The following is a 15,326-nucleotide window of genomic DNA, read 5'->3' on the forward strand; positions in this document are numbered from 1 at the left end:
AGGATATTATCCATTTTGTTTATTTTCGTGTTTAATTTTTCATGTTTTTTCTACTCATTTAAGAAACACTACACCGTGAATAGCTTTATAATAAAATGAAAATGAATTTATATTTACAGAATATAATTTAATCAAAAAAGACAAAAAGTGTTTCTAAAATGCAAGACTCGACATTATAAACCGATTTGTTTTTAAACCTAACGCGGCTTGGAATGAATCGTTTCGCCACGTAGACATTGACCACTTCTAGCTTAACTAATAGAGAAGACTTTCGCCTGGAATATGGCAGTAATCCAGTAACAGTATTCTATATGACTGCCTAGCTTCCGGCGGCACAGCACGTAGGAGCATCGGAAAACAGATGAACTCTTTTCCACACCACCAGCATTTGGTAAAGTTCTAGGCGCGTTTTTTTTAACGTGGTATCCCAGTAGGCCTACTCCACAGTTCTACAAAATCTCAATTGTGTCCATATGTGTGAATAGAATGCGGCGGATCTGTCATAAAAATTAAAAACAGATAATTGTGTACATTTCGGGGTTTTCTGAGTTAAGCCGTAAACTGATTAATTACCGTGTCCCTCTATCCCTCAGATGCCTTGTGTCGTATGATTCGTGTATCCTGTGTCATCCATAGCTGAACAACTTTCGTGTTGCTTTTCGGTTGGGTTTTCCATCGATCCATCCCTCGATAAATGTTCTACGTATGTATATGTATTCGCCATCGTATAATGTGTAAGGATTCTCCGAATGTATTGGTGTTGCCAATATCCTAAAAATGAAGAGCAGAAAATTAGGTGTACAGTTCAGAATGAATATTATTTTTTTGCGGAGACACTGAAACTGAGCAGTTACCAATCGCAGCCTGCCTTGAGACTCGAGCCGTCCCGCCACAGAAGTACTTCTCCTCTGTGGTACCGTACATATGTACGTATATGTGTTCAATACGTATGACCCATCCATTGTCTACTGGAACTGGTCGTTTGCAACGTGCTGTCTAAAAAAAGGTAAATTTATCAAAAAAAAAAAAATATTTACAACCACAAACTAAGCTTACATTTGTATGGGTTTTTTTTCCTTTTTTTGTTTTTTTCATTTTTTTTTTTTTTTTTTTTTTTACACTTTATACTTAAATCTAAAAACACTTTTTGCTTAAAATTAGTTGAAAACAGAAAATTTAGATTTTTATGTGTTGCCTGGATGGTGCCTATTTATATACTGATATTTTTTCCAGTAGTCTACATCGCATCAGAAATTGAGAACTGGGGTTTCATCGGCATGGACTACTGGGTTTACTTTTTTGTCGAAAATATGTGGCTTTAGTTTTGTGAGAAAAGTATGCCGAGTGCTTCATGCTACATAAGCTCTTCCAGTGTTTTTCGAGGAAGACAATCCGCGGGGTCCTCCAATGGAATGAGAATACGGATTTTGGTCCTGATATATATATTCGGCTTGCACTGTTAATAAAAAGTTCTCTAAGAAAAACTCGCATGTTTTTGGTTCGCTTGGTTTTTCATCCTTTTTTTGTTGTAATTTTTTTCACGTTTTATTAATAAAAAAAATGTTCAAAATGTATGCGGTTGTTTTTATACCCGATACTATCAAAATGAGTATTGGGGTATATTAGATTTGTGGTAAAAGTGGATGTGTGTAACGTCCAGAAGGAATCGTTTCCGACCCCATAAAGTATATATATTCTGGATCAGCATCAATAACCGAGTCGATTGAGCCATGTCTGTCTGTCCGTCTGTCCGTCTGTCCGTCGTCGTCTGTCGTCTGTCCGTCCCCTTCAGCGCTAGTGCTCAAAGACTATAAGACTAGAGCAACGATGTTTTGGATCCAGACTTCTGTGATATGTCCTGCTACAAAAATATTTCAAAACTTCGCCCGCCCACTTCCGCCCACACAAAGGACGAAAATCTGTGGCATCTACATTTTTAAAGATACGATAAAAGCAAAAACGCAGAATCGTAGAGGATGACATATGTTCTAGATCGTAAAATCTCAATCAGATCGTATAATTATTATAGCCAGAATCAAGAAAACAATTACATTCTTTCTCGCTCTGTCTCTCTCTAACACAGGTTTCATGATCGGTTTTGCAATTGCAAAATATGAGTTCAAGGATCTCAGAACCTATAAGAGCCAGAGCAACCAAATTTGGTATCACACTCCTGTGATATCGGACCTTGACCGTTTCGTGTCCAAAATTTCGCCACACCCCCTTCCGCCCCCCAAAAGGACGAAAATCTGGGCATCCACACAATCTCAGAGACTATTAAGGCTAGAGTAACCAAATTTGGTATCCGCACTTCTGTTAGATCTCACTATAAAACGTATATCTCAGAATTTCGCCCCCCCCCTTCCGCCCCCACAAAGGACGAAAAATCTGTTGCAATCCACAATATTGCACATTCGAGAAAACTAAAAACGCAGAATCATAGATAAATGACCATATCTATCAGATTGCTGAATCTGGATCAGATCAGATCATTTTATAGCCAATAGGAACTAATCAATTGCAGTGCTACGCAGCGCCGACGTCACGCTCAGACTGATTTTCTGTCTCTCTCGCACGCACTCTTTGTCGTGTCGTTAATATTAGCGGCGTCTGCGAGGAGAGCATACTGACTTAGTATCGGGTATAACTGTAGAGTTGCGGTGTCCGCAGCAACTCACAACGTTCACCTCGTTAGAGTAAGTATCGGTAGAGGGAGATCGGCAATGCCATAATTCCACCGCCATATGAACAAACCTCTCGCTGTCGTCTAGAATTATCCATTTTGTTATTTTCGTGTTAATTTTTTCTATGTTTTTTCTACTCATTTAAGAAACACTACACCGTGAATAGCTTTATAATAATGAAAATGAATTTATATTTACAGAATATAATTTAATCAAAAAAGACAAAAGTGTTTCTAAATGCAAGACTCGACATTATAAACCGATTTGTTTTAAACCTAACGCGGCTTGGAATGAATCGTTCGCACGTAACATTGACCACTTCTAGCTTAACTAATAGAGAAGACTTTCGCCTGAATATGCGGCAGTATCCAGTAACAGTATTCTATATGACTGCCTAGCTTCCGGCGGCACAGCACGTAGGAGCATCGGAAAACAGATGAACTCTTTTCCACACCACAGCATTTGGTAAAGTTCTAGGCGCGTTTTTTTAACGTGGTATCCCAGTAGGCTACTCCACAGTTCTACAAAATCTCAATTGTGTCCATATGTGTGAATAGAATGCGGCGGATCTGTCATAAAAATTAAAACAGATAATTGTGTACATTTCGGGTTTTCTGAGTTAAGCCGTAAACTGATTAATTACCGTGTCCCTCTATCCCTCAGATGCCTTGTGTCGTATGATTCGTGTATCCTGTGTCATCCATAGCTGAACAACTTTCGTGTTGCTTTTCGGTTGGTTTTCCATCGATCATCCCTCGATAAATGTTCTACGTAGTATATGTATTCGCCATCGTATAATGTGTAAGGATTCTCCGAAGTGTATTGGTGTTGCCAATATCCTAAAAATGAAGAGCAGAAAATTAGGTGTACAGTTCAGAATGAAAATGATTTTTTTGCGGAGACACTGAAACTGAACAATTACCAATCGCTGCCTGCTTGAGACTCGAGCCGTCCGCCACAGAAGTATTCTCCTCTGTGGTACCGTACATATGTACGAGTATATGTGTTCAATACGTTTGACCCATCATTGTCTACTGAACTGGTCGTTTGCATCGTGCTGTCTAAAAAAAGGTCAATTTATCAAAAAAAAAAAAATTTACAACACACAAATTAAGCTTACATTTGTATGGGGTTTTTTTTTCCTTTTTTTAATTTTTTTTTATTTTTTTTTTTTTTACACTTTATACTTAAATCTAAAAACACTTTTTGCTTAAAATTAGTTGAAAACAGAAAATTTAGATTTTATGTGTTGCTGGATGTGCCTATTTATATACTGATATTTTCCAGTAGTCTACATCGCATCAGAAATTGAGAACTGGGTTTTCATCGGGCATGGACTACTGGTTTACTTTTTTGTCGAAATATGTGGCTTTAGTTTTGTGAGAAAAGTATGCCGAGTGCTTCATGCTACATAAGCTCTTCCAGTGTTTTTCGAGGAAGACAATCCGCGGGGTCTCCAATGGAATTGAGAAATACGGATTTTGGTCCTGATATATATATTCGGCTTGCACTGTTAATAAAAAGTTCTCTAAGAAAACTCGCATGTTTTGGTTCGCTTGGTTTTTCATCTTTTTTTGTGTAATTTTTTTTACGTTTATAATAAAAAAATGTCAAATGTATCGTTGTTTTTATACCGATACTCAAATGAGTATTGGGGTATATTAGATTTGTGGTAAAAGTGGATGTGTGTAACGTCCAGAAGGAATCGTTTCCGACCCCATAAAGTATATATATTCTGGATCAGCATCAATAACCGAGTCGATTGAGCCATGTCTGTCTGTCCGTCTGTCCGTCGTCCGTCTGTCCGTCTGTCCGTCTGTCCGTCCCTTCAGCGCCTAGTGCTCAAAGACTATAAGAGCTAGAGCAACGATGTTTTGGATCCAGACTTCTGTGATATGTCCTGCTACAAAATATTTCAAAACTCGCCCCGCCACTTCCGCCCCCACAAAGGACGAAAATCTTTGCATCTACATTTTTAAAGATACGAAAAAAGCAAAAACGCAGATCGTAGAGGATGACTATATGTTCTAGATCGTAAAATCTCAATCAGATCGTATAATTATTATAGCCAGAATCAAGAAAACAATTTCATTTTTTCTCGCCCTGTCTCTCTCTAACACACACGTAGCATAGCCGGCTTGCTTAGAGTAAGACATTAGCGCCTAGATCTCAGAGACTATAAAAGCTAGAGCAACCAAATTTGGTATCCACACTCCTAATATATCGGACCGAGACGAGTTTATTTCAAATTTCGCACACCCTTCCGCCCCGCAAAGGATGAAAACTGGGGATATTCACAAATCTCAGAGACTATTAGGCTAGAGTAACCAAATTTGGTATCGCACTCCTGTTATGTCTCACTTTAAAACGTTTTTTCAAAATTTCGCCCCACCCCTTCCCCCCACAAAGGACGAAAATCTGTTGCATCCACAATATTGAGGATAGAGAGAGAGCAAATAGAAAGACGCGCAAGAGATCAAAAATGAACGCATTTGCATGCTCTCATTTACATTTTTTCACCGGGTCAAAGCGCGCGTTCGTGAGTCAGCTCCGCTCTTCCATCCGTGAAAATCGGGAAAATTGTGAAAAATGCAACGGGAAATCGTCCGCAGGTGTGTGAAGTAAAGTTTAGTGTAGTGATGCAGTAATTAGATATAAATGTTGAAATAGATGTGTTCTTTTGTAAGAAGATGTGGTGTGTTCATGGTGGGTCGCAGGAGAGGCAAAATGGCAATAAAAGGCAGCTCGGCCGAAGAAAAAGTGCGTAATGTTAGAAAAAATATGTAAATAAGCATATTATTTTTGCATAAATTCTATTTTTCATGTGTAAAATCTAAAATTTGTTGCTGTTTCGTTTTCTCGCTTTTTTTCGTTTGATCACGTGAGTTCCTGCAATGTGTGTGTGTGTATGCGTGCTTGCAATTCGTCAAGTTTTTTCCCTTTCCACTCCACGATAAATAGGACAGTGAAGAAGAGAATCAAAAAGGAATGAGAGCTCTCGTTCGAAGTGAAGTTCGTGGTAGGGTAGGCGCTCCGTATGCTGCTGATCTGACTCTCTCTTTTTAGTGTGCTTACACGAACTTACGCCTCTAGTGCCTCACCTTTAATTAATATGCAAACAATTGGAATCTTGTTCTCTTATTGGAAATCAGTTTGCGGGGTCGCAGAAATAAGCAAAATGGCAACAAAAAAAGGCAGCTCGTCGAAGAAAAAGCCCAGCAATGTGAGATATTCGTACATACATATATGTACATTTATATGTGCAATGTTTAACATATATGTACATATGTAAATAAATTATCTAAAATGTGTAATGTTTCGTTTCTCTTTTTTTCGTCAAGTTTTGTCCCTTTCCCACTCCAAGATGCAAGAAGAGAATCAAAAGGAAGGAGTGCTCTCGTTCCAATAGGGTGAGTCATTCCTATACTGGTCTATTATAATAATTTTTGAAAAATCGTAAAGAAATTATTACCTTTTAAAGAAAAATAAAAATTTTAACGAAGAATGCTTTCAAGCTCTTTTTATATATGGAGTTCTTAAAATAGGTATAACATATAAACTTCTTCTTATTAAAACTAATAATTATCTACACTCCTAGGAGGTTTTATTTAAGGAAATATCATGGATATTGTGATTTTGTATATTAAAATAGCATTTTTTATATCTGCAAGGTCCCATATTTTCGCTGTGCTTCTTCTTTCAGTTAGCCGCTTTTATTAACTACCAATTTTAATTAATCCACCCCAAGCAAGGCTCGATTCAAAACGCATTCTAATCAAAATTATTGGGTGCGTGTCCAGTGCAGCTCCAGAGAGACCATGAATGAATGAGTATGAAAGAAACGAACAAAATCGCACTCACGCAAAGGAGGAGGAGGATGAGCAGCAGTTCGATTGAGGGAGGAGAAGCCCAAGCCGAAGCCGAAGCCCAGGAGAAGCGCGTCTCGAAGCGACGGTCTCGCGCATGACTCGTAAATAAAATTGTAGCCACAAGCATAACAGACCCCAGACCCCAGACCCCAAACCCCAACCCAAACCCCAAACCCCAAACCCCAAACCCCAGACGAGGGCAGACCCTGACTCCAGCCAGCAAGCGGAAGCCAGCAAGATCGGACTCGGCCCGCACAGCAGCCAACGGATTGGGCAAGGTTAGGATCAGCTTAGGTCTCCTTCAGCCTCAGTAAATTGCTGGACGTTCGGAGCTCGGAGCTTATCAGATCGTTGGCCCCCTCAGACCAGAGCCATGCCCATGCCCAGAGATCCAGATGTGCTCTGGCAAGTGCTCCCGATCCCCAAAAGAATGGGCAGAGAGGCACAGATGAAAGCTGGCTGCATCTCGGTGTGTGGGAGCTGCTACACAGCCATTTACACGTGTGCTCTTCCGTATCGATCTGCTCTCCCGCTCTCCTGCTCTCCTGCTCTGCTCTGTGCGTGTTCCATAATATTTAAAAATCGCAAAAAAGTTAATTGCGAAAAATTTGGTAGGCCTTGCATTTGGTTTTGCTCGTTTTTCTCTCGCTCATTGCGTGTGCAATGGATAAATGATAATGATAAGAAAGGCATACCCAGTGTCTTGGAATTCCAGAGGAGCGGGGTGGCCAGGGCAGGGAAAGAGTACTGAGTGTTTTCGTAATTAAATTTCTAGAAATATTACATAAAATGCGCATATTTCCGCATCGATCTAAGGCCATAAAATCACCCAAAAATATGCCTATTGTTTTTATAAACCGCAAAAGTAGTGTCTGGCTTGTGGCTGGTGTTTCTGGCGACCCACAGCATCAGGCAACGATAAAAGACAACAAAAACTGTGGAAATATAAAAATAAATAAACTAAACCGAACCAAAAGGAAAGACTTTGCAGAGAGGACTTCTGTGGTGAGGAGGAGGTGGATAGTGGTGCCAGAGGAGTGTCCTCCTCCACTCCATGGATATTGGTGGTAAGTGCCGGCTAAATGGCTTCCCCATTAAGGCTCATTTGAAATCAGACACGTCCGATTAAAATCTCATTTCTCACCTTGTGGTCCGTTTCGACTGCAGCTCAAATTGGAGTTGGGCCCCGACTTAAACTTCCATTTCCACTTGGCCTGAACTGAGACGGAGACTGTGGCTGAGGCAGTGGCAGAGTCAGACTGGACTGGGACCGGGACCGGGACTGGGAGTCAGGTATAGCTACGAGGTACTCGTATAGGAAAGGTAGACACAAAACAAAAACAGCTGCAGCAAAAAAAAAAATCATATTTAGCTGGAGAGCAAGGCAACAATTCCAGCACCCAAGGTGGGCCTCCAGCCTCCAGCCTTCTGCCCCAGCTCCCTGCCCGCTTTACTGCCATTGATAGGCTGCGATAGAGCCCCAGCAAAGGTATTTCCCAAACATCCCGAAGGCAGTCACTATTTCACGCCTTTTTGCCACTTATTAAAATAGGCAAAATGTCTATTAGCCTGCTTCTTGGTAGCTGGCATGGAAAAAAAGGCACCATGTGGGTGGCTGGCAACTGGAGGTGGAGCGGTGGGAGCTGGGGAGCCGAGGGGACCGTAACGTGTTGGTTTCTCATAAACATTTGGTTGGCCTGGCCCCGGTGTCCGCCGGCTCTCAGATGCTGATCATTGGAGCTGCATTCCACTATCTTTGAAGAGATATCAAGGTTGAGTGCGGGGGGCTGCAGGGGAAGATCGTTTCTGCCGCATGAAAGTGGGTTTGAAAGAAAAGTCTCGAATGGAACTGATAAAGGGAGTTCTAGGAGAGCTCTTCAGGTGGAACGTTTAGGACTGTTTTGTATACGAGTATGGAGATCATTCTTAAGGGAAAGTCATTATAGATCTTAGCTCAGTCTTTCACCTAATAGTAAGAGGTCTAAAAAGTGCCTAAGAGTGTACCATTTCAGCTCCACATAGACTATCATATCATTCAGCGAGCTGTTCAGTCTTCTTTCTAAGGTTTTAAGGCCCAATCTCCCAGCTTTTTTACGCTTAAAGAAGTCCTTCTTTTTATTTTATATTATAATTATATTATATTCAAAATAAATCCATGTTTATTTCAAGATTATTCAGTCCATGGCTTTCCTCCTGCCCCTCCTGCCCTTCTACACTTCCTTCTCCTCCTCCTGCTGCTCCTCCTTTGAACCATTAAAAACCCTTAATAATTTTTCTTGCCTTGTGCATCGCGATAAACACGCAAAATCCACTCCACACACACTCGACACCTTTTTCGCTGTTGTTTTTTGTGTTTGGCCAAAGAGATTTGAGCCAAGCCACCCATATTCCGCAATGAATCGGATCGGCTGGTGTCCCCTTTGGGCTATTTAAGCAAATGATCAGCACAGGCACAGAGCAAACAGCCGACACGCAACAAGGCTGCACCCGCTCCTCCCTTCACCTCTCTCCCCACTCTCTTTCTCTCTCTCTCAAGTGTGAATTGTTTCGTGCCCAGAGCTAAGTTGGCCAGATAAGTTGGCCGGCTGGCTGGCTGGCTGGCCACATGCAGGTAAAGGCCAAAACAAGCAACGCGGAAAGGTAGGGAGTCAAGTATTGCGACTAGAAGATACCCAGTAGGAAAATGTTAGTGGGTTTGCGAGAACAGATAAACGTTTTCTGATCATGTGGGGTGTCAATTTCTGGTAGTTTCGGTTTTTCTGATGCGTAACACATACCATCTGACTCAGGTTTGAAGTTGAGCGCATGACAATGGTGAAATTCGGGGTCTATATCACGAATCAGCGCTTTCGGATGAGCGGAATATTCAATATTTGGCTCGGGAGAGGAAAAAAGAAGTGGATGTGTATTCTAGACGTACTTCTTGACGTTGTCTGCCATTTTCTCTGTGAATATCAGTGAGTTCTTCGCTGTACCCAAGGACATAGGGTTCAGGGCTTCTTCTAAGGATCCTGTCCGCGATTATAACCAGATCTGTAACAAACATCTAACCAAATAGAACATACCTCCACACTCCCACCCAGTAATAGGTACAAAAAGTTGCAGCTGCCTTAGCCGAGGCTTTTTGCATATGAAGAAACACACTAAGAGAGAGGGATAGGGAGAGCGAGAGGATGTGAAGGGTAAAGTTGAGGCAGAGAGAAGGTGGCTGGCGAATTCTCTTGTGGTCTCTGGGCTGGCGTGCAAATTCTTGACGTTTTTTCCCACATTAAGTGCATTGTTTCGGGGCTACTGGTCTTTGACTACGGCTCAGAGATCGCCTATAGCCGGAGTTCCGAGGTTCGGAGGGCAGCTGCGAGATCTCGCTCCATGCAAAACAGCTTGTTAAGCACTTGTGCCTCCAACAAAAACAACAACAGCAAAAACGTTGCACATTGTGTGCTCGACTTTTGGCTTGCGGTTCCCTGGCGAGAGGTCTGCTGAGGTCTGGGGCTTATTAAGCAAAAAAAAAGGAGGGAAAATGTAGCATAAAAAGGTAGCAATTTCTGTGCTTAACCCGATCACGCATTATTATCATAATCAGATGGCTTCAGAGCATCATTATCATTATCGCTATCAGGCAAGGCCAGGGCCAGATCGGAGATCAAAGATGCACAAGTTAAGATCAGTTGAATGAACCTGGTGGATACATATGTACAGGATATTTCAAGATTTTTAGAGTTTTAGAGTTTTTTGAACGTATTAAAAATGTTCCGATTTTTATGCTGAATTTTTGTGAATTTCCTAACCAGTCTTTAGGATAATTTTCTTATTAAACTCAGCCCCACCACATTGTTGGAGTACATGCCACATACATACTATATATGTATATATTTATGTGTATTTTAGCTGAAACAAGAAAGCACATTACTCATACGCCCTGCCGGAGTCTTCTGCTTAACGAAATGAAATTTCTTTCTCATATTTCTCATGTACAAAGAGAGAGAGGAAGAAAAACCAACTCGAGCACACGCTCCACTTGAAAATTCAATAAAAAAGAAATACAAGAAATTGATCAAAATTGAAAATGGGCAATCGCTTTGACCTCCTGCTCCTGCGGCCTCCCGGAACCCCCTCCCTGCCTGCCATCGTAAACAAATACCGATTGCTTCTGCTATTGGCGCTGCTGCCTGGTACAGTTTGGCTCATAAATATTTAAAAATTAATTTCACAATATGTCCAGGGAGAGGAGAGGCAAAAATTGAGGATGAAGCCTGTAAGCAATTTTTCAATTTCATACTTAATTTTATGGCATAAATGCCAAAGTTTTATGGAAAGAAAGAGAGGGGTGGGGGTAGGGAGTAGGATTTTGGCTTATGTAAACCTTTCATCATATTTTATAGTTTATATGTGTGAGTGGCTGTGGCTGTGTGAGAGGTTCTCTGAGGTGCAAAACTGGGGCCAGCGTAATTACATACGACCTGCCAGGGCAACGCCTTTTATATTCTAAAAACCCATACACCGATGCACCGCTTGCACTTGTACGGGTGTAGTGGAGTATGTAGAGTGGCCCTGTGGGCCCCCTTCCTCGTGGAGGTCTCCCCAGCAAATACCTTTCATATATAGCACTTTGGTCCACAGTTATCGTATTTTATGTGCATGTGCTTCGTTGTCCTGGTCCTCTGGTCCTTGGATCCTGGTTCCTCTTTGCTCTTGTTCCTCTTTTCCCTTTTTTTTCTTTAGTTTTCGCCGCACACAGCAGCCGCCCCACAGGTCATGTAGTTTTGCAACATTTTCTGCCATTTGTGCAGTTTTTCATGTTCCATGGCTTCTCGTGTGCCATGGCTGGGATATGAAAATTTTCCAAGCGCACTGAACGAGTGAGGGAGAAGCTAAAAGACAGAGAGAGAGAGAGAGAGAGAGAGAGAGAGAAGGAGAGATGCAGACTGTGAGAGAGGGAGGAAGGGAGCATGTGCATCTGTGTGCGCATTCAAGTTGGGAAAATTGTGCACTTACATTATCATAATGGAAATGCTTTTGACTTGAGTGACCAGGGTTGTCAAAGCAAGTAAGGAAAATAGTCCGAAAAATTTTGAACGAAAAATAAGAGACAAAAATTATAGAAAATCTGTGAAAAAAAACAAATGGAGAGCAAGATTAAAGCAAAATTTAAGAAAAATTAAGACATTAAAAAAATTATACTTAAAATTTTAAATTAATTTAAATCAGAGAAAAATTAAGAAATTCCCAAAATTATATATAAAATTTGTTAAATTATTTTATTTGTTTTCGGATAAGATTGATCGATAAAAATTAAGAAATTCCCAAAAATATATTTACAATTTTTAAATGTCTTAATCATTTTCTTATAAGATTGATTCTAAGAAAATAATTTATAAATTAAAAAATGTTAAATATAATTTGGCGAGTTTCTTAATTTTTTCTGTAGTTTCATAATATTTTACAATTAAAAAGAATAAATTCTAAGACATATTCTCAATGAAAAGTAAAACCATTTTTAGAAATTTTTACATGTGTCCAGAAATGGTCCCTAAAGTAGATTCATTTTATATTGATTTCTTAGCCGTTCAAGCAATCCAAGGACTCGTAAAAATATTTGAAAAATTCCATATTATTTGGATTAAATATTCCTAAATTAAAAATCATTTCCTTAGTTCCCCAAAACACGCTGACAACCCTGTTTGAAGCACCTCTATCTTGCAACTCTGTACGTAAATGTGAGCGAAGGAAGCCAACTGTGCCACGGGACTCCCTATCCTGCCGCTGCTGCTGCTGCTGCATATACACGAGCATCCATCCGTCCCTCCACCCGCTACTCCTCCCCATCGCCCTAGGCTGCCATTGTATTCTGATTGTGCGCCTTACGGCCCAGAACTCCTCCAAGAATGTGCCCCTGTGTGTGCATGTGTGTGTGTGTGTGTGAAGAGATGGAAAATATTATTTTTCATAAATTTTAAAATATACCAGGCCCCAGAAATCGAGCGAGAGAGAGGGCAAGCTTGTGTGGGTCTGGCATCCTGCTCTGGCGCGGGGTTTCGGCTCCCTATATACGAGTGCCAGCATAACGGTAAATGGCAGCCATATAAACGCACACACACACAGAAGAAAAGAAAGGCAAAGTAGAGGGAAATGTATGCAACATTTTACAATGCAAAAGCCATTTACTTTGGTTAGGAAAAAGGAGCAGAGAGCGAGAGAGAGAGAGAAGGAGTAACCTGAGTAAGAGAAGGACAGACTCGGAGAGAGAGAGAAAGGAGCTGTATATACGGCTTCCGTGTGCCTGTGTGTGTCTGTGTGTGTGTGTGTGGCAGTCAACATATGAAAAATGAAAAGTCACAACTGCGAAACGGAAGCGAGAAAAAAAATATACCGTTGAAATACAGCCTGGGAAAAAAAAGAAGAATATTTCTCCTCTTTGTTTCCTTATATACAACGTATGTACATACATATATCCCGGCCATTGTATGCCACCCACACATACATCTAAATATACGGGTGGTATATGTTCCTATATATAGGATGAACATTATAGGAAAGTTTCAACTTTTATGTCGTGTGTAATGTAAATAAAAAGAGACAGGAAATGTTTGTGAGCAGCAAAAAAAGAAAAGGAAAAGTGGAAAATTCTAAAAAGTTCAAGGGGAGATATAGAAAAAGCCATAACTTATGGAACAGTCAGGGGAGGGGGGGAGGGGGAAGGGGGGGACAGGGTCCTTAGTGCCTGGCCCTTCAATATGAAAAATGATGAGGGAGAGGAAAGAGCAAAAGATTGGTAGAGTGGGGGCGACGGCAGGGATGGCATTCTCAAGTTTTATGGGGCGTATACGGAATGTGCAGAATGGAAAATGGAACAGGGCCTTAATGGGGGTTGGGGAGGGGTTCGGGTCACACGCCTCCGCTTTTGAGTGTGGGCGTTGCGCTCTGCATATAGTCAAATGATAAGAAACAAGAGAGAGAGAAAACACACACAAAGCAAAGCTGGCCATCTCCCTCTAGCCCTTCAGCTTTGGCTGTATAGCTTTCTCACTCTATCTTGTATCTTTTGTTATATTTTAAAATCTGTTTTCCACTGAAACATAAACTTTTAGGGGAGGATTTTGTTGGCTCAAGAAGAATGAAAGCCTTTTTATGAAGGGAGCGTTGCTGAGGGTTCAGATTGAAGGCGATAAGTAAATTATGTTGCTTAAAACTTATTATTAAATTTAATAATCAAATAATTAAAGTCCCAGTGCAAAATATCTACTTTCTGAGCCGTTTGAAGTGTTTTATTCCCATTCAGAAAGCTCTTTCTATGATCGAAGGAAGCCGAAAACAAAAACACATCAGGAGAGATGAGAAACCATTAATATTGTCTTTCTAGTGAAAAGAATAGGGCCCACGACAGACTAAGTTGCTAAGAGGTTAAAGAAAATGTTCAGTAAATCCACTTTTTAGCAAAGTATTCCAGGGATAATCCCATCAAGAATGCAAACCATGTTTAAATATATTTTATTTCTTACCCTAAGAAATGTTTTTCTATAAATATCGAACCATTTACCCAAAGATCTATCTTTTCAATAAATATCCTGATTTCTTGCTACCTAAATATATTTATAATAATCATAAAATCATCATCCAATGTATAAATAACCAAAACTATACTTAGATTTGCTCCATAAATAGTTGGGCGACGCTTCCAAGAACCTCTTATCCCACAATTGCCCCGCCACAACAAACCACAAACTATCGCTATATCTATTGCTTAGCCATCGATTAGTTAGATTTAAGCAACCCCAACCCCAACAACAGCAGCAGCAAGGGAGACAACTTAAATGCTTACAAAGACAAAAAAAGTACCAAAGAAACGGAACAGAACAGAAAGTAAGAATGAAAGAGGGATACAACAAGCCAAAACACAGCCAGACAGACAGACGGAGAGACGGAGAGAATAGAAGTGACAAACCAAAAATAAAAGAAGCCCAGCAGCAGCAGCAGAAGGAGAAAAGAAGAAACATCCTTCCAGGAGGAGGAGGGCTGGGGGGTAAGACTTTTCCTCTCTGCGCGCTAATCAATGAAATTAAAGTTGGACCAAAACGAAGGAACTTTAAGAACTTACTACCGAAGAGTGGGGGGGCTAGCTCCATAGGGGGGTGGTGGAGTGGTGGTGGTGTAGTAAGCGAGAGGCTGCCAACTTTAATGAACGGAAATTAGCCAGTCGCTGGCGAAGGCGAAGGCAAAGTCAAAAGGTAAAGGCCCTCTCGGAATACATAGAGATGCGATGCGATGCTATGCGATGCTGTCTCGGGGCGAATTGCTCCAACGACGCGAGTTGGGGCGAATTCGAAGTCGCCAAACCACAGAGAGAGAGAGAGAGAGAGCGAGAACAGACATGCGCCAAAGAGAGCGCCAAAGTGATTGGCTGCCGTCGGGCCATGTGTGTGTGCGTGTGCGTGTGAGAGCGCAGCTGTGTGGATTTCCCCTCTGCTGCTGTTGCTTCTGCTGCCGCTCTCCGTTGAGGCATAAACAAACCATTTTGAATAAAATCAACAGCAGGCAGCCAAAGCTCCCAGCTCCCAGCTCCCAGCACCCAGCTCCCAGCAACAATTTTGTTGCACATCGCAGCGCTGTGGAACCCAAGTTTTGAGTGAGAAAAATCTCTGCCTCCATCTCTGCTGTGGCTGCCTCTTGTTTGGGGGGCTGCTGGGCTGCCACAGCCAGATTCGGATTGCATTCAATTGCAGTTTTTCAGTTGCAACTCCGTTGGCCGTTTGTCGGTTGTCGTCCTCGCGACTCC

General features: G+C 41.3%; 2 long non-coding RNA genes across 2 annotated transcripts; both read right to left on the bottom strand.

Annotated features, from left to right (window-relative positions):
• Positions 1 to 834: 834 nt before the first annotated feature.
• LOC117195260 lies at positions 835 to 1,221 on the bottom strand. Its single transcript, XR_004475015.1, has 2 exons — positions 1,057 to 1,221; positions 835 to 996 (listed from the first exon to the last, which is right to left on the bottom strand). It is a non-coding gene; the product is annotated as an uncharacterized LOC117195260 (long non-coding RNA).
• A 1,957-nt stretch (positions 1,222 to 3,178) lies between these two features.
• LOC117195259 lies at positions 3,179 to 3,626 on the bottom strand. Its single transcript, XR_004475014.1, has 3 exons — positions 3,607 to 3,626; positions 3,328 to 3,523; positions 3,179 to 3,253 (listed from the first exon to the last, which is right to left on the bottom strand). It is a non-coding gene; the product is annotated as an uncharacterized LOC117195259 (long non-coding RNA).
• Positions 3,627 to 15,326: the final 11,700 nt, after the last annotated feature.

Source organism: Drosophila miranda, unplaced genomic scaffold (genome assembly GCF_003369915.1).
Source record: "Drosophila miranda strain MSH22 unplaced genomic scaffold, D.miranda_PacBio2.1 Contig_AX17_pilon, whole genome shotgun sequence".
Lineage (NCBI taxonomy): Eukaryota > Metazoa > Arthropoda > Insecta > Diptera > Drosophilidae > Drosophila > Drosophila miranda.